The sequence below is a fragment of the Carassius carassius genome, chromosome 32 (genome assembly GCF_963082965.1).
Source record: "Carassius carassius chromosome 32, fCarCar2.1, whole genome shotgun sequence".
Taxonomy (NCBI): Eukaryota; Metazoa; Chordata; class Actinopteri; order Cypriniformes; family Cyprinidae; genus Carassius; species Carassius carassius.
In genome coordinates, this window is record NC_081786.1 from 25,431,763 (window position 1) to 25,445,949 (window position 14,187).

At 37.1% G+C, this 14,187-nt stretch overlaps 1 protein-coding gene across 1 annotated transcript in view; it reads left to right on the forward strand.

Annotated features, from left to right (window-relative positions):
- The window catches only part of LOC132113039 (glycine N-methyltransferase-like), an 83,289-nt gene that overhangs the window by 34,217 nt on the left and 34,885 nt on the right, over positions 1-14,187 (forward strand). The gene's annotated exons all lie outside the window — the stretch shown is intronic.

Consider the following 14,187-nt stretch of genomic DNA (forward strand, 5'->3'; position numbering starts at 1 on the left):
TCAATTCTTCGTCATCAGTTAGGAACCTAGGTGTGCTATTTGATCGCAATCTTTCCTTAGAAAGCCACGTTTCTAGCATTTGTAAAACTGCATTTTTCCATCTCAAAAATATATCTAAATTACGGCCTATGCTCTCAATGTCAAATGCAGAAATGTTAATCCATGCATTTATGACCTCAAGGTTAGATTATTGTAATGCTTTATTGGGTGGTTGTTCTGCACGCTTAGTAAACAAACTACAGCTAGTCCAAAATGCAGCAGCAAGAGTTCTTACTAGAACCAGGAAGTATGACCATATTAGCCCGGTCCTGTCAACACTGCACTGGCTCCCTATCAAGCATCGCATAGATTTTAAAATATTGCTTATTACTTATAAAGCCCTGAACGGTTTAGCACCTCAGTATTTGAATGAGCTCCTTTTACATTATAATCCTCTACGTCCGCTACGTTCTCAAAACTCAGGCAATTTGATAATACCTAGAATATCAAAATCAACTGCAGGCGGCAGATCCTTTTCCTATTTGGCGCCCAAACTCTGGAATAACCTACCTAACATTGTTCAGGAGGCAGACACACTCTTGCAGTTTAAATCTAGATTAAAGACCCATCTCTTTAACCTGGCATACACATAACATACTAATATGCTTTTATTATCCAAATCCGTTAAAGGATTTTTAGGCTGCATTAATTAGGTAAACCGGAACCGGAAACACTTCCCATAACAACCTATGTACTTGCTACATCATTAGAAGAATGGCATCTACGCTAATATTTGTCTGTTTCTCTCTTGTTCCGAGGTCACCGTGGCCACCAGATCCAGTCTGTGTCCAGATCAGAGGGTCACTGCAGTCACCCGGATCCAGTACGTATCCAGACCAGATGGTGGATCAGCACCTAGAAAGGACCTCTACATCCCTGAAAGACAGCGGAGACCAGGACAACTAGAGCCCCAGATACAGATCCCCTGTAAAGACCTTGTCTCAGAGGAGCACCAGGACAAGACCACAGGAAACAGATGATTCTTCTGCACAATCTGACTTTGCTGCAGCCTGGAATTGAAATACTGGTTTCGTCTGGTCAGAGGAGAACTGGCCCCCCAACTGAGCCTGGTTTCTCCCAAGGTTTTTTTCTCCATTCTGTCACCGATGGAGTTTCGGTTCCTTGCCGCTGTCGCCTCTGGCTTGCTCAGTTGGGGACACTTCATCTACAGCGATATCGTTGACTTGATTGCAAATAAATGCACAGACACTATTTAACTGAACAGAGATGACATAACTGAATCCAATGATGAACTGCCTTTAACTATCATTTTTGCATTATTGACACTGTTTTCCTAATGCATGTTGTTCAGTTGCTTTGACGCAATGTATTTTGTTTAAAGCGCTATATAAATAAATAAAGGTGACATATTTATTTGTATTTTTTTTCCAATGTCTCGGGGGCTTTTGGGGCCCTTAACATGCTCAAACACTCTTGAAAATTGGCACACACCTTGGAAACCGCAGCCATTAGGGCCGGGCAGAGACTGATACACGGGCATGGTACAGGGGTTCTACAGCGCCCCCTGGAATATGGAGGACCATATATTATGCATACTTGTACGTGGCCGTATGAAACTTGGTACATATATAGATCTCATCAAGCCAAACAACTTTCATACTGCATGTCATAGGCTCCGCCGAACAGGAAGTTGGCTATTTAGGGTTTCGTTTTCAAATTTTTCGTCAAAGTTTTGGGGGCTTTTTGGGCCCTTAACATGCTCAAAAACTCTTGAAAATTTGCACAGACCTTAGAATCCGTGGCCATTAGAAGGCTGCATAGGCTGGGAGCCGGGCGTGGCACAGGGGTTCTACAGCGCCCCCTGGAACACAGTCAGAAATGTTGATGTATAGCTCACACATACTTGCACGTATTCATATGAAACTCAGTACACTTATAGATCTCATTGTGCCGAACAACTTTCGTATTGCATATCATAGGCTCCGCCCAACAAGAAATCAGCTATTTAGAGCTATGTAAAAAGCACATGCTCTGGAATTTGATATACTTGTCATAGGCTTTTTACCCGATTGCCACCAAACTCAGTCAACTTGATCTCAAGACATTGGGGATAAAAAATTGCCAGGGGTTTTTGATCTCTCAAACGGTTTGTCCGTGGCTAGGCGTTGAAATTATGGCGAGAAATGAGTTTTGAATTCAGCATCTTATTTTTAGTCGATTTGCTTCAAACTTCATCAGAATAATGTCAAAACACAGCCAATGTAAAACTTTTGAGGGGATATTGATATCTAAAATAATGTTGCCATGGCAACATGTCAACTGGGATATGTAATTTTGAGGCAGATAACATGCTTAGAATTTCATGAAACTCATGATGCCAAGATACTGAAGATGCTAAATTGAGAACAGATTTTGGAAAGCTTAAACGATTTTGCCGTGGCAATTTATTGAAATTAGGGGTGTGCACGCATAGTCGAACATTCGAATATTCGTTCTGCTCTAATTATTCGATAAATAAAAATGATATTCGAATTTTGCAAAAAAAACAAACAAAAAAAAACAAGTTCACAATAAAACCTAATTTGGTCACTTTCTGTGATTCTCCACGGCATATTTGAAGATGTATGCAAGCAAAAAATAATTTATGAATGAATAAGTGAATAAGGGGCCGTTCACATATTCTCCTTCTCCAAAGCGCTCGGGCAGAAGCGCTCCTGAGGCGTCTGCCGTTGCTAAGCAACAGTGACGGGCTCTCTCCATGATGACGCGGAAATTTCAGCAAATGATAAATGGATTTGCAGCACAAAAAAATCGCTTGCAGTAGCTCTGCTACTAAATTTATGATCAGCTGTTCCTTCATCTTGGCTGAGCTTTCAACGTTGTTACGGGAAAGAATGAAGCTGAATGTTTAGTTCTTGTCACATGACCTGCGGTGCGCTTGCGGCATTCTGAAAAGTTGAGATGTTTTTAACTCAATGCTTTGCGGACGCGCCTGGAAAAAATGAGCGCGTCGCACCGCGTGCGCATCGCGACTGCGTCGCTTCCATTATGAGCACGCAAACCTCCCGCCTACATTGGAAATAATGAACTTGAGCGCACAAAAGACACGATATGTGAACGCCCCCTAAGAACTGCAGTCTTCTACAGTACTTCAAATATGACGTGGAGAATCACAGAAAGTGACCGAATTCAAGAACATTGTTGCGGCATCTTTCAAGCAACGAATAAACACCGCTAACTTGGAGAATGCAGTGAAAACTCCTCTTCTCGCGTCTGCCCTAGACCCTCGGCACAAACATCTCAGGTTTTCTCGATGAAAACATGAGAGAAGTAAGAAAAAAAAGTTTTTTGAACATTATCAGAACATTTTCCTTGATGTGAGTGGTGCAGATGCAGCCGCCATCATCAACGATAAAGCGGATGCAATGCCCACTCGTCGGAAAAGGCTGAGCCAGTTTTTCAGCGATGATTACAGAGAGTCCAGCCGAGATGAGTGGGAACAGTTCTTGCTGGAGCCATGTATTCCACCAGAAGAGGATCCCATTCAGTGGTGAAACGAAAACACGAAGCGCTTCACAAAACCTATTCGTTTAGCACACCGTTATTTGTGTGTCCCGGCAATTTCTGTGCCGTCAGAGCGCGTTTTCTCCGCGGCCGGCCTTATTGTTAACAGACTAAGAAGCCGACTTTCCCCCGATCATGTTTACATGCCCGTATTTCTTAACAAGAACATGTAAAACAATAGAAAAAAAGCAAAAAAGATTTGCTGACAGTTTAAAAGTTTCAAAGTTAAGTGTAGGCTACGTTCTACAATAGCCTAATCGCTGCAGGCTGCTTTACGTTTTTTCTTTGTTCACTTTTTTTTTCACTTTTTATTTTGCTTTTAATCTGTACTTTTGTTTGTTTGCACGCATTGTTAAAAGGTTTTCAGCTACAAAACACGATGTGTAGTCTAATGTTCAAGCTTATTGTGTGTAAGCTTGTTCAAAATGACGGAAACAATAAATGTTGCTGAAAAATAACGTCTGTCTCATTAAACTTAATTTAAATAAACGAATATTCGAATATTCGTTTTTTGTGAGCTCAAATATTCGAATGTGATATTTGCGGAAAACGCCCATCCCTAATTGAAATAACAGCAAAAAAGGAACTCTTCACTCTGCCTCTCTGTGAGAGAGAGTTTAGGGGTGAGTGATTGTGTGTGTGTGAGGGGGTTGGTGAATGTGTGTGCGAACTGTTGGTGGGTGTGAGAGAGAAAGAGAGAGAGAGGGGTCTGTTTAAATTTTAATTGGTTTAAAATTATCAGTAAAAGTGTTCAGCCCTCAAATTAAGAAACAGATGTATTAAAAATATATTTTGTAATATTTCACAAATCCTTATAGATAAATAAAATCATGTTTTTATTTACATTTATGCATTTAGTAGACACTTTTTTTATATATACCTAACAATAAATCTTATAAATCTTTAAAGGTTTTGATAACACTCCACAATAATGACTCATTTGTTAACATTACTTATTGCATTAACTGACAAAAACTATAAATGTACAATATATTTTTACAGCATTTATTAATGGTTGTTGATGTTAGTTAATCAAAATGTTTGTTAATTCACATTGCATTAACTAATGTTAACAGATAAAACTTTACATTTTATCAATTCCAAACCACATAATTCTCAATAACTGCTATTCATTTGGTATTTAATCATTTATGAGTGATATACAATTGTCCATGATGGCTGGAAGTGAAAAACTCCTTTTATTTAGGTGAGCAGAATTATTTGGCTTGTTTTCTTTTACTGATAAAATGAGACAAAAAAGAGGTTTAACTCAGACTGAAAACTAATTTAAAAAATCCTAAACCAGTTCATTTAATTTACATAATTATTAATAATTGTTAATTTCACACATGAAAAGATCAAATTATGTATACACATAGACATATTTTTTTCTGCAGATAATAATTTTAAACTCATTTGATACTGACCTATAACATCCAGTGACATGACATTAATTTGAATTTACACAATATGGATGTAACAGTAAAACAGCTCAGGTCAAAGATAAAGACTAAGCTGTAATGCAGGCAAAAATATTTCACAAATGCTTATATGTAAAAAAAAAATGGTTAAAAAACCTTTATAAATTATTAGAGGTTTTGGTAACATAAATTTTTCATTTGTAAACAATACTAATTGTATTGGTAACACTTTATAATAACTCCACTCTGTGAATCATTAGGTAAGCATTACACTCACAGAAATATTTCACCCAAAATTTAAGATTTATGTAATTTTATTACATAACAAATTCCCATTTATATTTTTTTCATAATTTTAACACAAATCTACCAAATAAACTTCATACGATTTATTTTCATTAGGATAATAAAACCTATTTATTTTAAATGCATAATCCTCAGGGTTTATGTAATTAGTTTATGTAAAGTGTAATTATTCTTAATTAATAATAAAAAGTTTATTTATTTAAAATACATAAAGTTTATTGTATAAATTGCATAATAATTAAGAGAACTAAATCAGGATAATTAAAAAAGTTAAATAACATTTATTTGAATCATGTTTAATGTATGCTTATATACTAAACCAAATTACATTTATTCACTTAGCTAACGCTTTTATCCAAAGCGACTTATTATTATTTAATAATAAGTTATTTAACTTATTATTATTGCCACATATGTCAGAGGTCGCACACCTCTGGAGCAACTAGGGGTTAAGTGTCTTGCTCAGGGACACATTGGTGTCTCACAGTGGATTCGAACCTGGGTCTCTCACACCAAAGATACGTGTCTTATCCACTGCGCCAACACCACCCCATCTCCAAATTAAACAGTGCATCACATTTATGCAATTGTTTCCCCATCTTATAAAAAAAAATAGAATTAGACAAACACAAAAACAACTCTATTAGGTTATTTGTGAACTTACCCACTGTACAAAGTTACGTCCAGTGGACGTCTTTTTATGTCTTTGCAGACGTTGAAAAGACGTCCACTGAGGAGCCAGAATGAAAGTTTTTATGACGTCTTTTTTTGACGTCTTCTGTACGTCTGATTTAGACGTTCACAGAACCTCCTTACAAGGTTAAAAACTAGTTCAAAAGTGGTCAGTGGAAATATTTCAACATCATTTAAGGTTCATTTAGGCATCATTTATACTGTTTCTGGACCAAATCAACACTCTCAGGATGCATTAGATTTAGACTCATGTTATTTCAATGTAATTTCCAGACACTGTGTTTGTCCTAAAATCAAGAAAATAAAATAATCTTCATGAAATAATGGAATAACTGATGATTGAGCATGTGGTAAAATCAACTGCAAATCAAAGACATTAAATTTCTGAAGATCTCAGCAGAGGAGGATCAAACATCTCCACAAACATGGAATCATTAGATTGACTTTATTTCTGTCAGACATCTAGAGAAGCTCTTATTGAGAATTAACAGAGGTTTAAATGTTGATATTTGATTCATTTGAAGTCACCATTGTGGTGGACAGTGTGGTGGACAGCTTATTTGGGATCTTGGTCCTCATTCTTCTTGTGTTAGCTTGTCTCTGGCTGTTATAACTGTGTATTTGTGAAACACTGTTGTTGTAGCAAAGACAAATTTAAGAGAGCTCAGGTGTTATCGGCTCTTTGTTGGTGATGATAAAGTCATCACATTACAAGTATCTGAGGTCAAGAAATAAGTGTTGTTTCGTTTGTATATATATCTCCTAAACCTTTTGACTCTACAGTACAGGCACCAAGAGCAAAATACTTATTTTGAAGTTCGACAAAATGCATGCATTTGAAATATTTTGAGCAAAAGCATCATGTACTCACACACACAGACTTCTAGATTTAGCATATGCATCACAACAATGGTGACAATCAAAACAAACAAAACTGCTTCATAGCACAAACTCATCCTTATTTTCCAGACTTTTTAGTTTTAATTGTCACCATTGATGTGATGCATATCCACAATCTTGATGTCTGTGTGTGACTACATGATGTGTTTCTTAAAAATAAGTACATTCTTTATTTCTACAAAGTGTCTGTCCATGAAAACAAATACATAGCTGCAACAAAACATTAATAACTTATTGTGCTATAGTTTAATCAACATTAAAAGAAAGATGTTAGCACTTGAGCTCACTGCTCTCTGCCACAATAAGAGTGTTTTATAACACACAGTTACAACAGCCAAAGATAAGCTAACACAAGAAGTATGAGGACCAAGATCCCAACTAAACCAAACACTGTCCACCACAATGGTGACGTCAAATGATGTTGATGTAAATGATGTAAATTGATCCTCCTCTGCTGAGATCTTCAGAGATTTAATGTCTCAATCATCAGTTATTTCATTATTTCATGAAGATTATTTTATTTTCTTGATTTTAGGACAAACACAGTGTCTGGAAATTACATTGAAATAACATGAGTCTAAATCTAATGCATCCTGAGAGTGTTGATTTGGTCCAGAAACAGTATAAATGATGCCTAAATGAACCTTAAATGATGTTGAAATATTTCCACTGACCACTTTTGAACTAGTTTTTAACCTTGTAAGGAGGTTCTGTGAACGTCTAAATCGGACTTACAGAAGACGTCAAAAAAGACGTCATAAAAACTTTCATTCTGGCTCCTCAGTGGATGTCTTTTCAACGTCTGCAAAGACATAAAAAGACGTCCACTGGACGTAACTTTGTACAGTGGGTAAGTTCACAAATAACCTAATAGAGTTGTTTTTGTGTTTGTCTTATTCAATTTTTTTTATAAGATGGGGAAACAATTGCATAAATGTGATGCACTGTTTAATTTGGAGATGGGGTGGTGTTGGCGCAGTGGATAAGACACATGTCTTTGGTGTGAGAGACCCAGGTTCGAATCCACTGTGAGACACCAATGCGTCCCTGAGCAAGACACTTAACCTCTAGTTCCTCCAGAGGCGTGCGACCTCTGACATATGTGGCAATTGTAAGTCGCTTTGGATAAAAGCGTTAGCTAAGTGAATAAATGTAATTTGGTTTAGTATATAAGCATACATTAAACATGATTCAAATAAATGTTATTTAACTTTTTTAATTATCCTGATTTAGTTCTCTTAATTATTATGCAATTTATACAATAAACTTTATGTATTTTAAATAAATAAACTTTTTATTATTAATTAAGAATAATTACACTTTACATAAACTAATTACATAAACCCTGAGGATTATGCATTTAAAATAAATAGGTTTTATTATCCTAATGAAAATAAATCGTATAAAGTTTATTTGGTAGATTTGTGTTAAAATTATGAAAAAAATATAAATGGGAATTTGTTATGTAATACAATTACATAAATCTTAAATTTTGGGTGAAATATTTCTGTGAGTGTAAGAAATAGTCAGTTCATTTTTTATTAATCTTTATCCCAACATTAAGTCATTAGTAAGCAGTTTATAAATATAGCTATAAATGCCTTGCTCTTGATTTATAAGCACATTTATTATAAAGGTGATTAAAGAATCAGTTATCTTCCTAACAAAATAATTAATAAATAAATAAAAAATAAACAAACAACACAGAGGGATACATAATTCAGAAATATTTATTTCAAGATGCAATAAAATGAAACTGTACAACTGTACACTTGGATTGTTTTTACGTAAAATTGCATAGGTTTTTTTATCAAGGGTACAGATGAACAGTTTCATTATTTGCATCTTGAAATTTTTTTTGCTATGTTCTGTATGCCTCTGTGATCCATTAAATCTCCTTTGTAAATGCTTTGGTATAAATAGTCCTCACTTTAGGTGAGCTCACAAAATTAGATGGCTGGCAACTACTAAATGTTTATAACAACCTGACTTAATCATGAACTACAGCTGGAATATGTATCAACAAAGCAGTTATTAACAAACTGAGCAACTGTTATCACATGTCTTAATAACAAGATTTATATATGTATGTTTAAATAGTTTACTAATCATTTACTTAAAATTTCTTAATGATCTTATGCAGGGGTTTTCAAACTGTGGGTCGCGACCCACTCGTGGGTCACGGAATGGAACAAGGTGGGTCGCACAAAGTCACTTGGCTGCAGCTAATTTTGCGTTTCAATGACACACAGACACTAACACAGTTCAGTCTAGGGCTGCACGAATGTGACGAGTGGGGCGGGGCCTAGTGCCATGGGAACAGAGCTAGGCCGGTGGAGTGATTGGGAAATGAGCAACACTCACCGGTCTCAAGAACCACGGAGGAGATCGGAAAGATACAAAAGAGGAGCGATGACAGTGAAGGACGAGAGAGGACCAGGCCTGGGTTTTATTTTGTGTTTGTTTTTTATTTGTGCACGGCAGTCATCCGAGAGGGGCTGTCGCGCTGTTTTGTGTTTATTTGGTTATTAAAACTTTGTTTGATTGTCCGCCGGTTCCCACCTCTTTCCACGAAGGAGTCATCGAGGCGGTGGGCTGGAGTGAGTTCGCCCCCCCCCCCCCCCCCCCCCGGCAACTCACTCCAGCCCACCACATCGAGCACCCTCGGCGGCAGACTCCTTCGCCCTGCTCGATGGCACTGCGGATTCACCCCAGCGGCGAAGGATCTTCGGCAGCGCGCCCCTCCTTCCTCCCTGGCTTCGGCACCAGTGTAAAACATTAAAATCTTCACAATCACAGGAAGAAGGAGGCGGGAACTGGGAACCCACTCATCACAACGATATAGCCCACCAACATTAATAATGAACTGCAATATCCTTAGTGTGATTTTCAAATTGCAATTAAGTCCGTGTGCGTTGCGTGTTTTGAAGGTCTCAGAGCAATGTCATTAAAAGGTTCAATCGGTCTTTTTTTACCTATTTCACAATTATTTTAATCTCCAAACTGTTTTAGATAGTTCTGCTTTGCTTCTTATGCTTTTCTAAAAAAGTGTTGGATTGTGCTCCGTTCTCGCCGACACACACGGAAGGATCATGAATGCAACAAAACACAGCAGCGCAGATCACACTTCACTGGAGTGAGCCTGCTTCACGTTTTTATGGACACTACATATTTTAACGCCAGTAAACAAAAATTAAAACTTGTAAATTTGTAGTGAAATTTTCAGTTGTACTCTAAAATAAAATGGTTATTTTTCTTAAATACTTAATTTCTGTCATAAAAATTTTAAGTAAGATTAGGTTTAAAGTAATTTCACTCGTTGTTTTTTTTTTTTTTTAATATTTTGGTGGGTCGTGAAATATATTACACTTGTCTAGGTGGGTCGTGGAATGGAAAAGTTTGGGAACCACTGATCTTATGAACCACTGACAACTCCTAAATAACTGAAACTTCATGAAACTCTAAACTTAATGGTTTGGTTTAACCCTTTAATTGCCAAATACCTTCAAACTAGCCTGCCAGAGGGTTACTGTAAGTGAATGTGCTCTCGCAGGGCACAGTTTTTCTGATGCCCACCGGGTTGGCGTTTGCACTGATGGCTTGAGCAGCTATATTTATTCTTACGCTTCTTCTTCTTCTTCTCCGAAAAACTTCTCCAAAACTCACAAAACTTTGCTCACGCATCAGAACTGGCAAAAATTTACATCTGATATAGGTTTCAAAAGTGGGTGTGGCAAAATGGCTCGATAGCGTCACCTGTTAAATTTCAACGGAGTGCGCCTCAAGCTACATTTCACATACATGCATGAAACTTGGTACACACGTGTAAGACACCATTACCTACAAAAAAGTATCTTGTTACAAGATCCAAAACCCTACAGAAAGTAAGTTATTTTGAATTGCCTTTATGATTTTTGTGCAGTTTTTGCCATTTCCATGCCTCGTACTTTGACAAACTCCTCCTACAGTTTTAATCAGATTATCTTCAAATTTGGTGAGGGTCATCATAAGACCTTTGAGATGTTAAATTGCGTAGATTTTGAGTTTTGTGAAGGGGTGTGTCCCTGTCGGCCTTAGAAAATTTGATGTTTCGCCGTGAAACAGGAAAGCCGCTGTAACTCAAGCTATGTCCGATCTGCCCCAAACTTCACACATGTGATATGTTTTCTGTCCTGAACAAATACCCATGACCAAATTCAGTTATAGTCATAGTGCCACCTGCTGGTAACAGGAAGTGACATGGTTAACACTGTTTTGGACCAAAATGTATTTTCGATGCTTCAAAATATTCTAACTGACCCTCTGATGTCACATGGACTACTTTGATGATGTTTTTCTTACCTTTCTGGACATGGACAGTATACCATACACACAGTTTCAATAGAGGGACTGAGAGCTCTCGGACTAAATCTAAAATATCTTAAACTGTGTTCCGAAGATAAATGGAGGTCTTACTGGTTTGGAACGACATGAGGGTGAGTTATTAATAAAATAATTATGATTTTTGGGTGAACTATCCTTTTAAATAGGCTGGCAACATGCTAGAAACATACTAAAACATGCTAGCAACACTTAGCTCAGTGCTAAAGCATGCTATTAATGCAGTGAAAAAGCTGCTGTATTTCAGGCTAGCGATGTCTGATCTGCCCCAAACTTCACATGTTGGACAAGAGTCCTGTCCTGAACACATCAACATGCCCGTATTTGGTTATAGTCATAGCAGCATCTGCTGGCAACAGGAAGTATCATGTGTAACACTGTTATGGACTCTTAATAACATGTTAAAAAGTGTCAACAAGTGTTAAATAGGCTGGCAACATGCTAGAATCAAAATAAAACATGCTAGCAACACTTAGCTAAATGCTTAAGCATCCTATTAATGCAGTGAAACAGGAGGTTACTGTAATTCTGGCATACAGTGTGCAATCTGCCCCAAACTTCACACGTTTCACAAGAGTCCTGTCCTGAACACATCAACATGCCCGTATTTGATTATAGTCATAGCGACACCTGCTGGCAACAGGAAGTGGCATGTTTAACACTGTTATGGACTCCTTGGAAAATAATAAAAAGCATCAACAAATATTAAATGGGCAGGCAAAATTATGCAAGCATACTAAAACATGATAGCAACACTTAGCTCAGTGTTTAAGCATGCTATTAATGCAGTGAAGCAGAGCATTATTGTAACTCATGCATACAATGTCCAATCTGCCTCAGACTTCACATTCCTGGCCTGAAGATATCTACATGCTCATATTTGGTTATAGTTATAGCACCACCTACTGGCAACAGGAAGTGACATGTTTTACATTTATACACTATTAGTAACACTGTAAAATATTCCATTGTGTGCTAATCATGCTTGAAATATTTTCAAACATGCTAGAAACACTTACTATGGGCTAAAAAGTGCTATTAATACTATGAAACAGGATGTTGTTGTAACTCATGCATATAATGCCCAATCTGCCCCAAACTTCACACATTTTATAAGAGTCTTGGCCTGAACACATCTAAAGGCCAATATTCAATTATATTATAGTGATTATAGCGCCACCTGCTGGCAAAAGGAAATTAGTTATTTTAAACTAACTTAAACATGAAATGTCCATAGACAGTAAAAGAAATGGACACAGCGACCCCATTGGAACTCAATTGAGACAAGTGAAGCCCATTTTTAGCGATTTTTAGCACTTCCGTTTCTGACGCGCAGACTCAAACTAAGCTTGATGACGTCAGCAATCTGTCTGACAGATGTAAATCTTCTAGTAGCTGTGCGTGCAAACTGCCATCGTTAATCTTGCAGAGATCGCGAGCTTGAGCGGGGAGTTCTTTTGCGTGAGTGAGCAGGAGTAAGTATTTTGATTAATTATTTTGTATAGTATTTTAAAATGTAACGCCAGGGCTTGTATCTATGGGCTTCTCTCTTGACGTCTCCCCGATTGCCTGCAAGCTTCTCCTCCTGTCTGTACGCTAATTTCTCTACTGTGTGACAGAGAGTCGAGTGGTTATGATGCAATTGTTAGCCTATTTTTACAAAAACTATTTCTATGGGGCCATAATGTAACATAGAAGGTAATGGAGCCCTTTATATGTTGTCGTGTATCTTTAGAAATAAATAATGGACAAATGGAGTCTTTAAAAGCCTCAGATGTAAAGTTATTCGTTGTCAAAGTGATGCCAAAATGAATGGGAGTCAATGGGATACTAACACCAGTGAAGTTCTGCTACAAGATGGCGGCACGCGGCCGACTTCAACTTCCTTCCCGCCAGGAAATGTCTGATCTGCCCTAAAATTCACATGTTTGATAAGATTCCTTTTCTCAACAGATCTTAAGGCCAATATTTCAGTTATAATCATACCGCCACCTGCTGGCAACAGGAAATTACTTGTTTTAAACTAACTTAAACATGCAATATCCGGTCTGCCCAAAGTTCATGTGTTTGATATGGGTCCTAGCCTGAACTCATCTTTAGGCCAATATTTATTTATAGTCTTAGCGTCACCTGCTGGAAACAGGAAATTTCTTCTTTTACACTAACTTAAACATGCAATGTTAATAGTACTTACGTTAATAGTATTTATAGCTCCTAACAGGTGTGTGACTATGAGAAGTTATTACCTCAAAATGTACGTCAAAATGCAGTTTTCCCTATTGCTCGTGTGTCAGCGATTAACCCTCTGTGTGCCACTGATGGAATGCGTGCCGTAGGTTACCGACCCCTGATCTAGAACATGATGCATTGCTGTGTCTGTCATAATTAAATAATTCTGGAGCAAGTGGCTGTGTATGTGTGTGTGTTTACATAAAACATTTTTTGTTGACAGTCTTCCTTCAACAGACATTAATATAAGACAATACTGCAAAAACAGTTTACTGTAGAGCTGTTTTATTCCTGCTCTATATTTATTGTCCAACATTCCTAATTTTTCTGTCATTTATTTAATTGTTTATGTTGGTATTAATTCAGTGTTTATAATGCTAATACTTGAAATAATTTTTTTTTTTATCATTTCAACAGAAACTGACAAGGTTTCTAGAGAGCAGAGGTTTTGAGGGAAGATTTAAACACATTGTCCGTAAAATTATTTGTTAAATTCGATGATCGCTAAAATTAAAATTGCCGCTGTCGCCTCTGACTTGCTTAGTTAGGGTCACTTCATCTACAGCGATATCGTTGACTTGATTGCAAAAAAATGCACAGACACTATTTAAAATGAACAGAGATGACATCACTGAATTCAATGATGAACTGTCATTTTGCATTATTGACACACTGTTTTCCTAATGAATGTTGT